This window comes from Anabrus simplex, chromosome 2, assembly GCF_040414725.1.
Source record: "Anabrus simplex isolate iqAnaSimp1 chromosome 2, ASM4041472v1, whole genome shotgun sequence".
NCBI lineage: Eukaryota > Metazoa > Arthropoda > Insecta > Orthoptera > Tettigoniidae > Anabrus > Anabrus simplex.
In genome coordinates this window covers 1,077,085,455-1,077,099,061 of record NC_090266.1, presented here as the reverse complement: position 1 = coordinate 1,077,099,061, position 13,607 = coordinate 1,077,085,455, and positions in this window count along the sequence as shown.

The window sequence follows — 13,607 nt, the reverse complement described above, 5'->3', positions numbered from 1 at the left end:
CTCGCACTGAGGCTCGCAATACAATTGCAAATACGAGGATTCGGGCGTAAGTCATTGCGAATATTTTGATTGGCACGGACGCCGGATCTACCGGACAAATGGAATACAGATGGGAGGGGCAGCGTAAGGTGCAGGCGAATGTACGGAAAATGCCGAGTAGGTTTACCAGGTTTAGGATACAAAGCGACTAAACTGTCAGCAAGGAAATACTTGTGCTATTTAATTTTCATTCTCAGAGAGTACAGCAACCTTTACTATAAACACTCAAAGCAGTCCCTTAGATCAGTCGTATTCAAAGTGTAGTACGCGTACCCCTAGCGGTAGGCGTGTTCGTCTCAAGGGGTGCGCATATTTATCGTAGCTTCTAACTGTTTTCAATGAGCAGTTCTGAAAAGAGTTGAGCCTGCTCATTTTAAGTAAAATCTTATTTTGATTTAGTTGTTTTGTCTCCCACTACACAGAGTCACCTTTCCGAACTATTCATTTTAAATTTGTATTAGTTTGTACCTCCCATTGACTAGGTATTTAAAAGTGCGTACTTATAGTGCATTGCTATTTATTATTATTATTATTATTATTATTATTATTATTATTATTATTATTTCGAAATCCACTAATTCTTCTTCTTCTTCTCCTTCTTCTTCTTCTTTACCTGTCTACCCTCCAGGGTCGGTTTTTCCCTCGGACTCAGCGAGGGATCCCACCTCTACCGCCTCAAGGGCAGTGTCCTGGAGTTTCAGACTCTCGGTCGGGATACAGTTGGGGAGGATGACCAGTACCCCGCCCAGGCGGCCTCACCTACTATGCTGAACAGGGGCCTTGCGGGGGAATGGGATGATTGGAAGGGATAGACAAGGAAGAGGGAAGGAAGCGGCCGTGGCCTTAAGTTAGGTACCATCCCGGCATTTGCCTGGAGGAGAAGTGGGAAACCACGGAAAACCATTTCGAGGATGGCTGAGGTGTGAATCGAACCCATCTCTACTCAGCTGACCTCCCGAGGCTGAGTGGACCCCATTCCAGCCGTCGTACCACTTTTCAAATGTCGTGGCAGAGCCGGAACTCGAACCCGGGCCTCCGAGAGTGGCAGCTAATCATACTAACCACTACACCACAGAAGCGTTCAATCCACTCGTCCACTTATTTTTTCTGTAGCGGTGTATATAGTAGGCCCTACAATAATAATTGTTGCATTAATAATAATAATATGCGGTACTCGTATATACACTTACTCGCATTAATATTCGGTCAGGGAGACTCGATTGTTAATACCGCCTGTATGATACGCTGAAAAGAAGTATGAGATTGTCCGATGGATAGATGTGCTGAATAGTTCTACATGTATGTATTAGAAAGTAATGTGTGGTCTTCTATAGTTTCAAAATTAATACCATGTATGTTGTGTCACCGCAGTGCACAACTTTAATATTTGGCCACCCCATGTGTTGACCACTACTACGGCTGTTTACTCAAACGCAGTTCCCCGTAATCACTGCATCGAAGTACTGTGCTACTGCAGAACGTCAGTAAAATGGGTCGGAGAAAAAAAAAGAATACTGCGTATGAGCAACGTCAACTTATTGTATTCCATCATGCTAACGGGATGTCTCAGAGACGAATAATAAGCAAGCTTTTGAACATACCAAGGAGTACAACAGGGGACATAAGAAGATTTGATAAGGAAGACGGGGTCAAATCACTTCCTCAGCAAGGCCAGCCTAAAAATCTCACTGAACGAGAAGAATGGATATTGATTAGGAAGATTAAGAAACAACTCGGACTTGGTGTTCCTAATTTTTTCTTTTTTTTTTTTGCTAGGGGCTTTACGTCGCGCCGACACAGATGGGTCTTATGGCGGCGATGGGATAGGATAGGTCTAGGAGTTGGAAGGAAGCGGCCGTGGCCTTAATTAAGGTACAGCCCCAGCATTTGCCTGGTGTGAAAATGGGAAACCACGGAAAACCATCTTCAGGGCTGCCGACAGTGGGATTCGAACCCACCTGTCTCCCGGATGCAAGCTTACAGCCGCGCGCCTCTACGCGCACGGCCAACTCGCCCGGTGGTGTTCCTAAATTAGCAACAGAACGGTTCCAGGAGTCCGGTAAGAAAGTCCATCCTGAAACAGTACGCCGAGTCATGAGGAAACAAGTATACAGCGGTAGATTTGCGAGGAAGGAGCCCTTCATTAGCGAAACAAACCAAAAGAAGAGATTGCAGTTTGCAAAAGACTACGTCAAGAAAAGATGATTCTTGGTGGAACGATGTCATTTTTGCCGACGAAAGAAAATTGAATGCCTTTAACTCGGATAGTGCGGTATATGTGTGGTGGAAGCCAAATACAGAACTGGAAAACAAGAATATACGGTCCATTGTGAAATACGGTGGAGGAAGCATCATAATCTGGGGCTGTATGTCGTCAGGTGGAGTCGGTGAAATGACTAAGATTGATGGCACTATGAAGAAAGAAGACTATCTCCTCATCTTGAAGGAAAATCTCCGTAAGTGTGCTGTTGAACTTGGCATCGGAGGTAGTTTCAAATTTTATCAGAACAATGATCTTAAGCACAAAGCTTTTACTGTGAAAAGTTGGCTCTTGCACAACTGTCCCAAAGTGATTGAAACACCGCCCCAAAGCCAAGATCTCAACCCAATCAAACATTTATGGGCAGAACTCAAACACAGGGCTCGCAGAACTCCTGTTAGTTCTAAGAATGAACTTTAAAGAAGAACTGAAGAGGAATGGTGAAGCATCCAGGCTGGTGATACCAAAAGTGTTGTAGTGTCCTTCGCCTGGAAGCATGCAACCCGCTAACTCATCGAGTCTTCGGGGATGTACATGCGAGCACAGAAATAGTGTCCGGATATAAACAAAGCATGGTATCCCCCCACCTCCTCGCTTAACGCATTGCTACAGGTAGACAGCCCGCTACAAGGCTGTTGAGATTGAAATGGGCACAGTGGTGGATGTATAGCAATACACACGCTGTACCTCTGTACCTTCAGTACTACCCGTTCACTCCCTTCCCCTCCTTTTCGGTACTGAAGTGGCCTTCAACACTACCCCTTCACTCATTCTCCTCCTTTTCAGTACTGGAGTGGGGCAGTGTTGATTGTTTACGTCGGGACACCATTTCTGTGCTTGCATGTACGTGGTATGTCTAGCCGGCGCGCTGACGCAGTGTGTGTGACGTCAGCCACCTAGTATATTTACAGGGTTGGATATGACAGACAGCGGGCAGTCAGCTGTTGTCGAACGATCAACTCTACGCCGTAGGTCAGACACGGAGGTACCCTCTTGAAAATGTGGACTGAATAGGCGGACCAAACGCTGATCAGGAGGTATCACCTCAGGACTAGCTACAGTCTCATTAGATCTCTCCTTCCTTATAACTTAGCCAAATCAGATAGCATTCTGCTATGATGAAATATTGTATAGTATTCAATGGTATAGTATAGACCGAGCTCGATAGCTGCAGTCGCTTAAGTGCGGCTAGTATCCAGTAATCGGGAGATAGTGGGTTCGATCCCCACTGTCGGCAGCCCTGAAGATGGTTTTCCGTGGTTTCCCATTTTCACACCAGACAAATGCCGGGGCTGTACCTTAATTAAGGCCACGGCCACTTCCTTCCAATTCCTAGGCCTTTCCTATCCCATCGTCGCCGTATGACATATCTGTGTCGGTGCGACGTAAAGCAAATAGCAAAAAAAGGTATAGTATAGTATAGTATAGTATAGTAGAGTAGAGTATAGTATTATATTCATGAACCTAGAGCCCTTACCTATCAGTAGTCATTCTATTCTTTCGCATTGTATTCAAACGACTAGAATTTAAGATATTAGATAGCCATCAGCTATTATAGTCGTTTATATGTTCTTTACATTCTACATTGTTAATTTAAATCAGTTTGTACATAGTAGGGTAATAATAATTAATAGCGTATGGCCTCCGGAGAGACCTATTAGGCGACCTGCATGTCTGTGAAGATGAGGGCCCTACCTGGGATAATTTCTAATATTGAATAACGCCACACACACCCAGCCCCCGAGCCATTGGAATTAACCAGTTAAGGTAAAAAATCCCCGACCCGGCCGGGAATCGAACCCGGGACCCTCTGAACCGAAGGCCAGTACGCTGACCATTCAGACAACGAGTCAGACAGTAGAGAAAAACTGTATAAATATACATACTTACCAGTACAGCATCAAGCTGTGTAATTTCATGTGTGCTCAGAATAAGAAGCAACTTCAAAGACAATTTGTTCTTATGTATCGTGTGAAAGATCTCAAAAAATAAACTTTTAAGTTGTGTTTACATATTGTGCTTATTGTATACAACACAACAAAAAGAAAGATTTCCAACATGTGACATCGTTTACCAGAGGTCATGCGCAGAAGAGGAGGTGCTACAAAGTACTAATAGTTGACTGTAATGTATTATTCAGTGGTGATATCCGGGTGGCCGAATATTAAAGTGACTGTCATACTTACTACTTCTCATAAAGTAATCTATTTTTCATTCAATATTCCAAAAGTGAAATTGTATTTGTAATAGTGTGTCTTGAAAACATTATATTCGTCCTTTAGTATAAATGATTACTTTTTTGTTTATTATAATATTAGTCAATGAATGTACACTATCGAAATATATCATGTGGCCGAAGATTAATGCAAGTAAGTGTATATCGATGCTAGGCAATGAAAACCTCGTAATTCCACTCACGAGAAAATTACGTCCCTCCATCTGTCTTTTGAAGGCTTGTCACGTTACCTGAGAAGGGAACAGAAGATTCGAATAATTGGGCTATCATTAAGCAATGAAAATGCCAGGAGCAGTTCTTCGGCTATTACTGACCGCTCAGTTTTTGACTTCTTCCGTAAATCTTACTCCGAATGAGCTACGAAGTTTCCTTTGCTCAGCGACGATATAAATATACACAACAGATTATTGTTATAATTGGGAAACAGGGTGGTGTAGCGGCTTAGCTGATTGCCTGTCATCCCGGCGACCGTGGTTTGATTCCTGCTGTTAACTGGTGAAAATCCCGTGGTGTCAGCAAGGGCAAGCGACCGTAAATCTCCGCCCTCAAATCTTTCATGCCTCTGTGGGTGTAGGAACCCTGAGCAAGTGGGATAAGCTGCGGAACATGATGATGATAAATATTATTTGGCATCCAGCAACAACCATTTGTTATTTCTAATATAACAGCAATATAATCGCTCTTCCGGGGTACAAAGATAAAACAATTGAATTTTGGGGGTACACCAACCAAAAAGTTTGAATACCCTAAATTATCCAAAACTCGTCGCAAATGATGCGGGAGACGTCGGATGCCAGTCGCTTCACCGTGTGTGAATTTTGCAGGCTCACGTTTCACAGCGTTGTCAATTATGCTCTCGTGTCCCAAGCCGTCTCCCACGGAATGGTTCTTTCACTTTGGGTATGAGATCAAAATCGCACGGAGACAAGTCTGGTAATCATGGCAGGTGTTTCAGAGACTCCCATGCTGTTCGTGCCTCGTCACATCCATTCTGCACGGAGCCTGACTCACTACTGAACTCAATCGCCCTGTACGTGGTACCTGTCCAATACACCGCCATCTCGTGCTATGCTCATATACTACGAATGTCATGATTTCCAGGACATGTATGACCCTTATTTGGTAGCACCGTGAAAATGTGAGGAAAAAAAAATTGTTGCTATAACTCATGCCCCAACCCTCGTAATAAAAGTGTGTGATGAAGAGGCTGGATCGAAACAGCTGAATGTTTAGGACAAGTTGTGCACTTGAGTAAAATTGTGTATTTACTCTGGAAATAATAAAACTTTCGAATTCAAAATCTTCCATGTAATTCTTTTAGTTAATCTACGTTTAGGTGAGGATCCCCTCCAAAAGAAGTAATGTCTAGCTACATTGTTGCGAGAAGGTAGTGTCTAACCGTTCTGTTACTTTCTTGAGAGACACTGTTCTTGTTGTTCTTCTTCTTCTTCCTCTTCCTGGCCTTCTCCCAATTACTTGAGGTCGGCACTTATGTGGATTAAGTCTAACATTACAGCCCTCCCTAACGCCAAATATTCACTATTGACTGTTTCCATGTGTTTCGTGTGGCTATTACTAGCCGAGTGCAGCCCTTGTAAGGCAGACCCTCCGATGAGGGTGGGCGGCATCTGCCATGTGTAGGTAACTGCGTGTTATTGTGGTGGAGGATAGTGTTATGTGTGGTGTGTGAGTTGCAGGGATGTTGGGGACAGAACAAACACCCAGCCCCCGGGCCATTGGAATTAACCAATGAAGGTTAAAATCCCCGACCCGGCCGGGAATCGAACCCGGGACCCTCTGAACCGAAGGCCAGTACGCTGACCATTCAGCCAACGAGTCGGACATGTGGTGGTTGGTAGTGGGATATGTTGGGTGTAATTGAAGGTGTATATTAAGACGAACACAAACATCCTCCCACAATGACACTAGCCAGAGCCCTCCGAACTGAAGGCCACTATGCTGACAATTCAGTCAAGTAGCCGGACTAGAGAAATTATGTACTGGAGACACTAAATTACAAAGTGAGAAGAGTCGCTGGCAGAGGAGTGAAGTTGTTGAAAGAGCCTGCGTGAACACAAATTATTCTATGCACTGTATTGTATTTCTCTTTCTTATTTCGCCTCCAAATAGAGCACGACGTTACGAACAATTCCGCACACTCTATTTTAACATAGACTTACGTTCCTTGACAACAGGTACATGGAAAGAAAAATTTAAAGACGCGTTTAGTGTTTGAGTAGAACGTGTGACAGTATTTAACTTACGAATATGTTTAATGTCTCAACTGACAGATAAAAGAGCAGGCTACCTGTTGCAAAAGAAATTGAAAATCTGGAACATAGTTTTCATGAAATATCGCTTCAAAGTGAGGAAAATTTGGTTGCTAAAAATGTGACGTCACACGCATACTCTGGACGTTAGGTCTTGTTGTGAATACATCGTGGTAGGCTGTATAGTATAACAAACTTTACTTTTACTCGTAATATCACACGCAAACTCTTGAATTGTGTCTCTTATTTCCCATATCAAAGACCTATACTACACCGAGTTCTTACCCACATTCAAAGTGTATCACGTACTATTGAATAAAATTTATTATCCACATGTATTTATCTTTAATTTCTAATAAGTAAGTCTACGAAACCCTCAAAACACTGCGGCCATTATAACAGTGACAGCCTACCACCAATATTTTTATTAACGACAATGACAGCGTCATTGTAAGTGAAACAGATTTCTAAGAAAGTGTGTAGAAAATTCGTTTGAATTTATTATTCAAGAATTTGAAATTCTTCCTCTAGTTACCAAACAGTTTTATACCAGGTGTATGCATAAGTTTTTGCCGGTTTTGTGGTATGAAAACACGTAATTTTCAACGGTAATTCATTTTTTGTTTATTCACAATATTGGCCATCAGTTTCAACAGACTTCGCCCATCCTTCAGGTAAGTTATGAATAACCATGCCAGAAAAACTGCTTGTCTTTTGTGGCAAACCATTCGCAGAGACATTTTTCGACTTCCTCGAAATTTCTGAAGTGCTTCTCTACGAGCGCGTGCCCCATTGATGCAAAGAGGTGATAGTCAGATGGTGCCAGGTCGGGGCAGTACGGCGGGTGCGGAAGATGTCCCATCCAAGCGATTTCAAGGTGTCTTTCACTGGTTTTGTTGTGTGAGACGGCGCATTGTCGTGTAACAAAATCGCTTTGACATGTCTTCTGGCTCATTCTGATCGTCTTTTGATCAATGCGTGAGTTAAATTAATCATTTGTTGGCGATAGCGTTGTGCATTAACGGTTTCGTCCGGCTTCAAGAGTTCATAATACACAATACCGCTCTAGTCCCACCACACACAAAGCATGGTCTTCTTGCCACGTTTAAATTATCGAAACCATATCTCAAATGATCTAATCGATGGAGCGTCTTCACCATATGTTTCTACCAGCAAACGATGACTTACCACAGCCCTTTCCATTTGATTAAATAAGAAAAGCAATGCGAGCCGCAAATGTTCTTTATCATGCACAAACGTCGACATGATCACTGAACGATACAACACAGACGCTAGTGTTTGGCGGACTCAACTTTTGTGTGTTGGTAGGTTAATGTCAGACCAACAAATTGACGTATGTATCAAATTCATACGCTGCGTACTGTTCGCTGGCGCCATCTCTTAGTGAAACCGGAAAAGACTTTTGCATACACCTGGTATGCCTTGGTCAGTTCGAAACACACCATTGTAACATCCTTTCTCAAAAATGTACGATGTGTCTACACAGCCTAGCCGAGAGCAAACACGCAGCTTGTTCTTCCCTTAGCGACGGAAACGCCCCAGGAGCTGCACTGGTAACGAAAACGCGTTTATCCTGATAATATAATTTCAAGACGGAAATTGACGAGAAGCGAAAGTAGGCTAGTCACAAAATGAGGCGTGGAAACACCAAGTACAGGGAAAATGTTGTTAATGGCAGACTGAAGGAAAATAAGATCTGGTCTGCGTGTGTTCTCAGAACTTCTCTCCATATACAGTAGACAAAATGGCATAGGCCTAAAGGAATGTGTGTGTATTTGTGTGTGTGTCCAACCCCATTTCCCGTTTCTTTACGGGGTCGGGTATGAAGTGTAATGAATATTCATAGCGAGTTTTCTACGACCGGATGCCCTTCCTGACGTCACCTTCATCAGAGGAGTTAATGGAATGAATGAAGGGATGTATGGTAGTATGAAGGGAGAGGATCAAACCCGGACGCAAACATACGAATATCAGTAACAACTCTGGAGACAATGAAACTGCATAAAAACAATCTACTAAAAAATAGTGTAATTTCTGAAAATAACAGATCCCCTTTAAATGGCAAGTTATAAACCCTAAGAAAGTCTGCAAAATAGTTTCAGAACTAAATTCTTCAAACTGTGATGACTACTATGGCATAAGTAATTTTATTCTAAAACAAATTGTTGACATAGTAATAATTCCTCCAACTCGCCTCATCAATTGGATACTGGCTGAGGGGACTTTCCCAGACTGTCTAAAAATTAAACTTACAATTCCTGTGTTTAAGAATGGAGATATCATGGATCCAGGCAGTTATCGACCCATTTCAATTGTTCAAATCATATCTAAGATAATAGAACATAGTATAAAGGAACAGCTATATCTATATTTTAAAAAGTATAATTTACTAAATGCCGCACAGTTTGAGTTCAGAACAAATAAATCCACCATTAAAGCCTTAGAAGCTGTTGTGACTGAATTAATTCAAGGCTTTGAATCTCACCACATTACAAGTGCTACACTGTTAGACTTCAGCAAAGCTTTTTATTCAGTACCGCACAATATACTAATAAGTAAGCTTAGCTACTATGGCGTGAAATATCTAGAGTTGTTATTAATTACATCCTAACTTAATGACAGGTTTCAAATTGTACTGGTAGAAAATCAACGATCTGAGACTCTCTAAGTAAAAACAGGGGGAGTTCAGGGTTCAGTTATGGGAACTTTTCTCTTCCTTGTGTATATAAATGATATTGTCAGTAATTTTCCCTGCAGGTCAGTGCCCTATGCAGATGATGTTACTATCATAACAAGGAATAGAGACTTAAAGTATGTTGAGGAGGAAAGGATAGAAAGCTACACAAATCATCATCTTGGTTGCAGACAAATAAACGTATCCTAAATAATAACAAGACAGAAGTGATCTACTTCCATTTAATTAATTCAGGTCTGGGCAATAATGATCAAAATTCTGTCAAATTATTGGGATTGTATCTGGATTGTAAATTAACCGGGAACACACACACACGCAAAAGTTATGTACAAAACTGGCTAGAGTGATATTTTTGCTTCGCAGACTTAAATGATCAGTTAGTAGTAGTCAGATGATGAGTGCATACTATGCCTTCTTTCATTCACACTTATCAAATGGTACCATGTTATGGGGTAACTCAGCAGGGGCTCAAGATGTGTTTATGTGGCAAAAGAAGGCAATAATATGTATTAAAGGTAAGACCACAAGGGAGTCTTGTAGACCTATGTTCCAAGACCTTGCAATTATGACTCCTCCCTCATTATACATTTATCATAGTATACTCAATACTAAAGAAAATCTCATCAACCTAACAACTCGCAGCAATGTACACTCATATGGCACAAGATATAGGAACGATTTAGATTTACCACATATTAAGCCGAGAAAAACACAAGGAAACTTTAGGTATAATGGCATTAAATTATTCAACAAACTACCTGCCCAAGTAACGGATATTCCCCTATGTAACTTCCAAAGAACCCTTAAAAATTGCTTGACATCCAATAGCTTCTACTCAGTATCTGAATTTGAAGAAAAAATTACACTGTTTCAAGTGGAGTAATAAAAGCCAACGCCATCCTAACACGTTGGTAAATTAGTAGTTATCACTCTATTGGACGAATAGTTTTAGGTTTATTTTAACTTTTGTGTATATAGTTATATTTATTTTCAGTGCTTAATGAGATACTTGTAATATTATGTAACTATGCGCCTATGACTCTGTCCATTGCAACTGCCAGTTGCCTAACGACAATAAAAGTTATTCTATTCTATTCTATTCTATTCTATTCTATTCTATTCTATTCTATTCTATTCTATTCTATTCTATTCTATTCTTAATTCAGCTCGGTTACGACTGTGGAGTTTGAAGACAGTTGTCACTAGCCCCCTTCTGACTCGTAAATTTCTAGGTATTTAGCGGTTTAATTCACAGAGTGCAGGTAGAAAGCCTGCAGCGGACTTAGGACCTGCCCGGCCAAAATTTCCAAGCACACAAATCAGGGATTAGATGCACCTGATGAGGGGATGGAAATAGAGATACTTGACGTCGTCGGGTGAGGGGTAGAAGGGTACAGGATTTAAGACAAATATTTCCTTATTAGTGGCAAGGGTTGTAATGCTCTCTTACCATATTGTAATGAGGGGGAGTTGGAGGCCGTGGTAATAATAATAATAATAATAATAATAATAATAATAATAATAATAATAATAATAATAAGGTACATTCCGATGAAAAATAAAATAGAAATTAAAAAACAAAGCAGTGGAAGCAATAACTAGGAATACCAAGAATAAGGCTAGAAATCAAAGTCGGAATCAAATAAGGATCACAATGAGTAAGCGTTGAGCTTAGGAATTCGGATTAGGCTCGGAAGCAGGATTGCCAAGGCAAGAGGAACGAGCACTGATAGCTTTGACAACAAAAGCTTTTTAAAAAGAACAATACCAAAATTTAAAAATGTACAAGCAATCTACTGATCTTTATAAATATTGATGTTTCCCAACCATAGCACATACTTCATATCAAACAGACAAATATAAGGGGGGAAAAAGGGAAATGGGGAGGGGATATCGGATACAGATAGCCGTCCAAAGCCTGAAAAACCTGAAAATAGCCAAAACATGATTTTAAACATCAAGCTGAAGAAAACAATTACTGGCCGAAATATCCATAGGACAATTCAAAATTGAAGTTCGTGGGTTACACACGTAGAAAAACATACATTTCAAGAATGAAAGAACATGAACAGAAAACTGCATCCGCTGACTGTCTGTCGGCAAGTGGGAATAAATTTTAGAATGTCCACAAGGTTATCGAAAGTTCCAATTATCAGATATAGCTGTTCAACGACAGTCCCACTTAACCTTAAATGGTGCAGAAATGGAAAACAAGTGTATAGATCAAAACATAATTCATGTTTAGAGACGAAGCGGACACAAAGGCAATGAAACCCAAACACACGCACCTCAAAAAACTTGAAGCCTTACTCATCATGCGAAGACCAGTGAAGAAAGATAGAGTTCTTGCTTGGAAATGGCATACTCCCCAGAGTCATAAAGTAAATAAAAGTTCTCATTTGCCAGATTTTAAGATAAAATAAAAATGTCAGTCATACCTCACGTCCAAGTGCATGATACCGGAGCAGGAAGAAGAAAAATTATGCGCACAGCTCCATAAGATATAAAATCACTCCTCGTTTCACCCTCTATACAGACTTGAAGCCCATCTCAGTTCGATGTGAGCGAAGCCGCGATTATGTATACGATATTGCAAAGGGGGAGAAATAAGGGGAGGCAGGGCTAGCGCTTTCTGGAAGGTTTTAAATATTACGGCAGCATGCGGGAGTGGAAACAGCTGTCCATCGTGACGTCATCGGGGTATCAGCTGACTTGCAGAGCAGTTAGTATGCGATGCACAGCCGACGTGAGTAGCTGAGAAGATGAAGGTTATGTGCGTGCGGCGTATTTCCATTTCTCGTAGATATAGGCGATGAGGCGAGTCAATTGCAGGGTCAATAAACAAATCATTGGTATGCGCTTGCCAAATATAACAGCTCGTCACTAGCAGTGTACGTGCATGTCGAGAGTTTTGTTGCAATTTATAGTTATATCATAACTTTCATTTTGTAAATCATGACTACGAAACAAGAAACAAGTCATCCGCTGCTTGTAACTTGAAATCTGAGTGATGGTGATTATTGTTTTAAGAGGGAGTACAAATGGTAAACCACCCTCCGTGAAATCTTAGTTTGAGATTTATTGGTAATGGGAAACACCAGGGATGTCATGTGTTTTTATATCACCTAGAATCACATAATGATCCTCTGTGCATTATGAAATCAAGAATATATGCATATTTCATTACTGAACTTTCATTACACATTAAAGAATGGGTTAATCACTAAAGGAAGTATATCATACTATAGGCCTACTTCAACACTGTTACTTTAGGCTACAATAAGCAACTTCCTTTTGTTGTTACATGTTTCACCAGACTTAGTTCTTTTCTCACAACAGTTATTTAGTAACACATTGCTGATTGTTTTATTGCATTCCTTCCTTAATTTAAGCGGTCACCACCACCGCAACAAGATTCTTGGAGCAAACTCGTTTCATTTCATTCATTTCATTATTCTAGACTCCTATTTCACTTAAATGGCGAAGAATGTATGTCTCGTTACATACAGCCAAAAACTTGCTTTCATACTTCGCTGATACAAGTGTTTATGCAATTCACACAACATGTTTTCCGATTAACAAAATAACATCAGATGGCACCGAAAGTCCTCCCCTGTTCAGTCTCTGAAAATACAGTAGGATCTACTCATATTATTACCAATTCGAAATTCACAGCAATAACTACAACTTACATTTGCAACAAACTTAAAACCTACATAACCACAAATATACAGAAAACCAGACTCATCAAATTCAATACTTTCCAAAACCCATAAGAACGTTTCACATTGATCTACGGCTACAGTTTCACCCTAGCATTATTATATGCTCAGTGGATTCAATACTATCTACTCAAAAGGTAACAGCTCCGTATCTCGCAGAAAGAAGACCAAGAACACTTTCAATCCCTAACTTCCTTTCTGCTGCAAAAATTTGCGTAATTGTGATATTACAGTTATTTCCAGCTAGTTGTCTATAGTGGCCACACCTCGAGTCCAAATTCTCACATTCAAATTTCCGTGGTAGTACATACAATACACTAAGATGGTTAGGAGCATAAACAATTACTTCTTTCAAAAAAGTGTA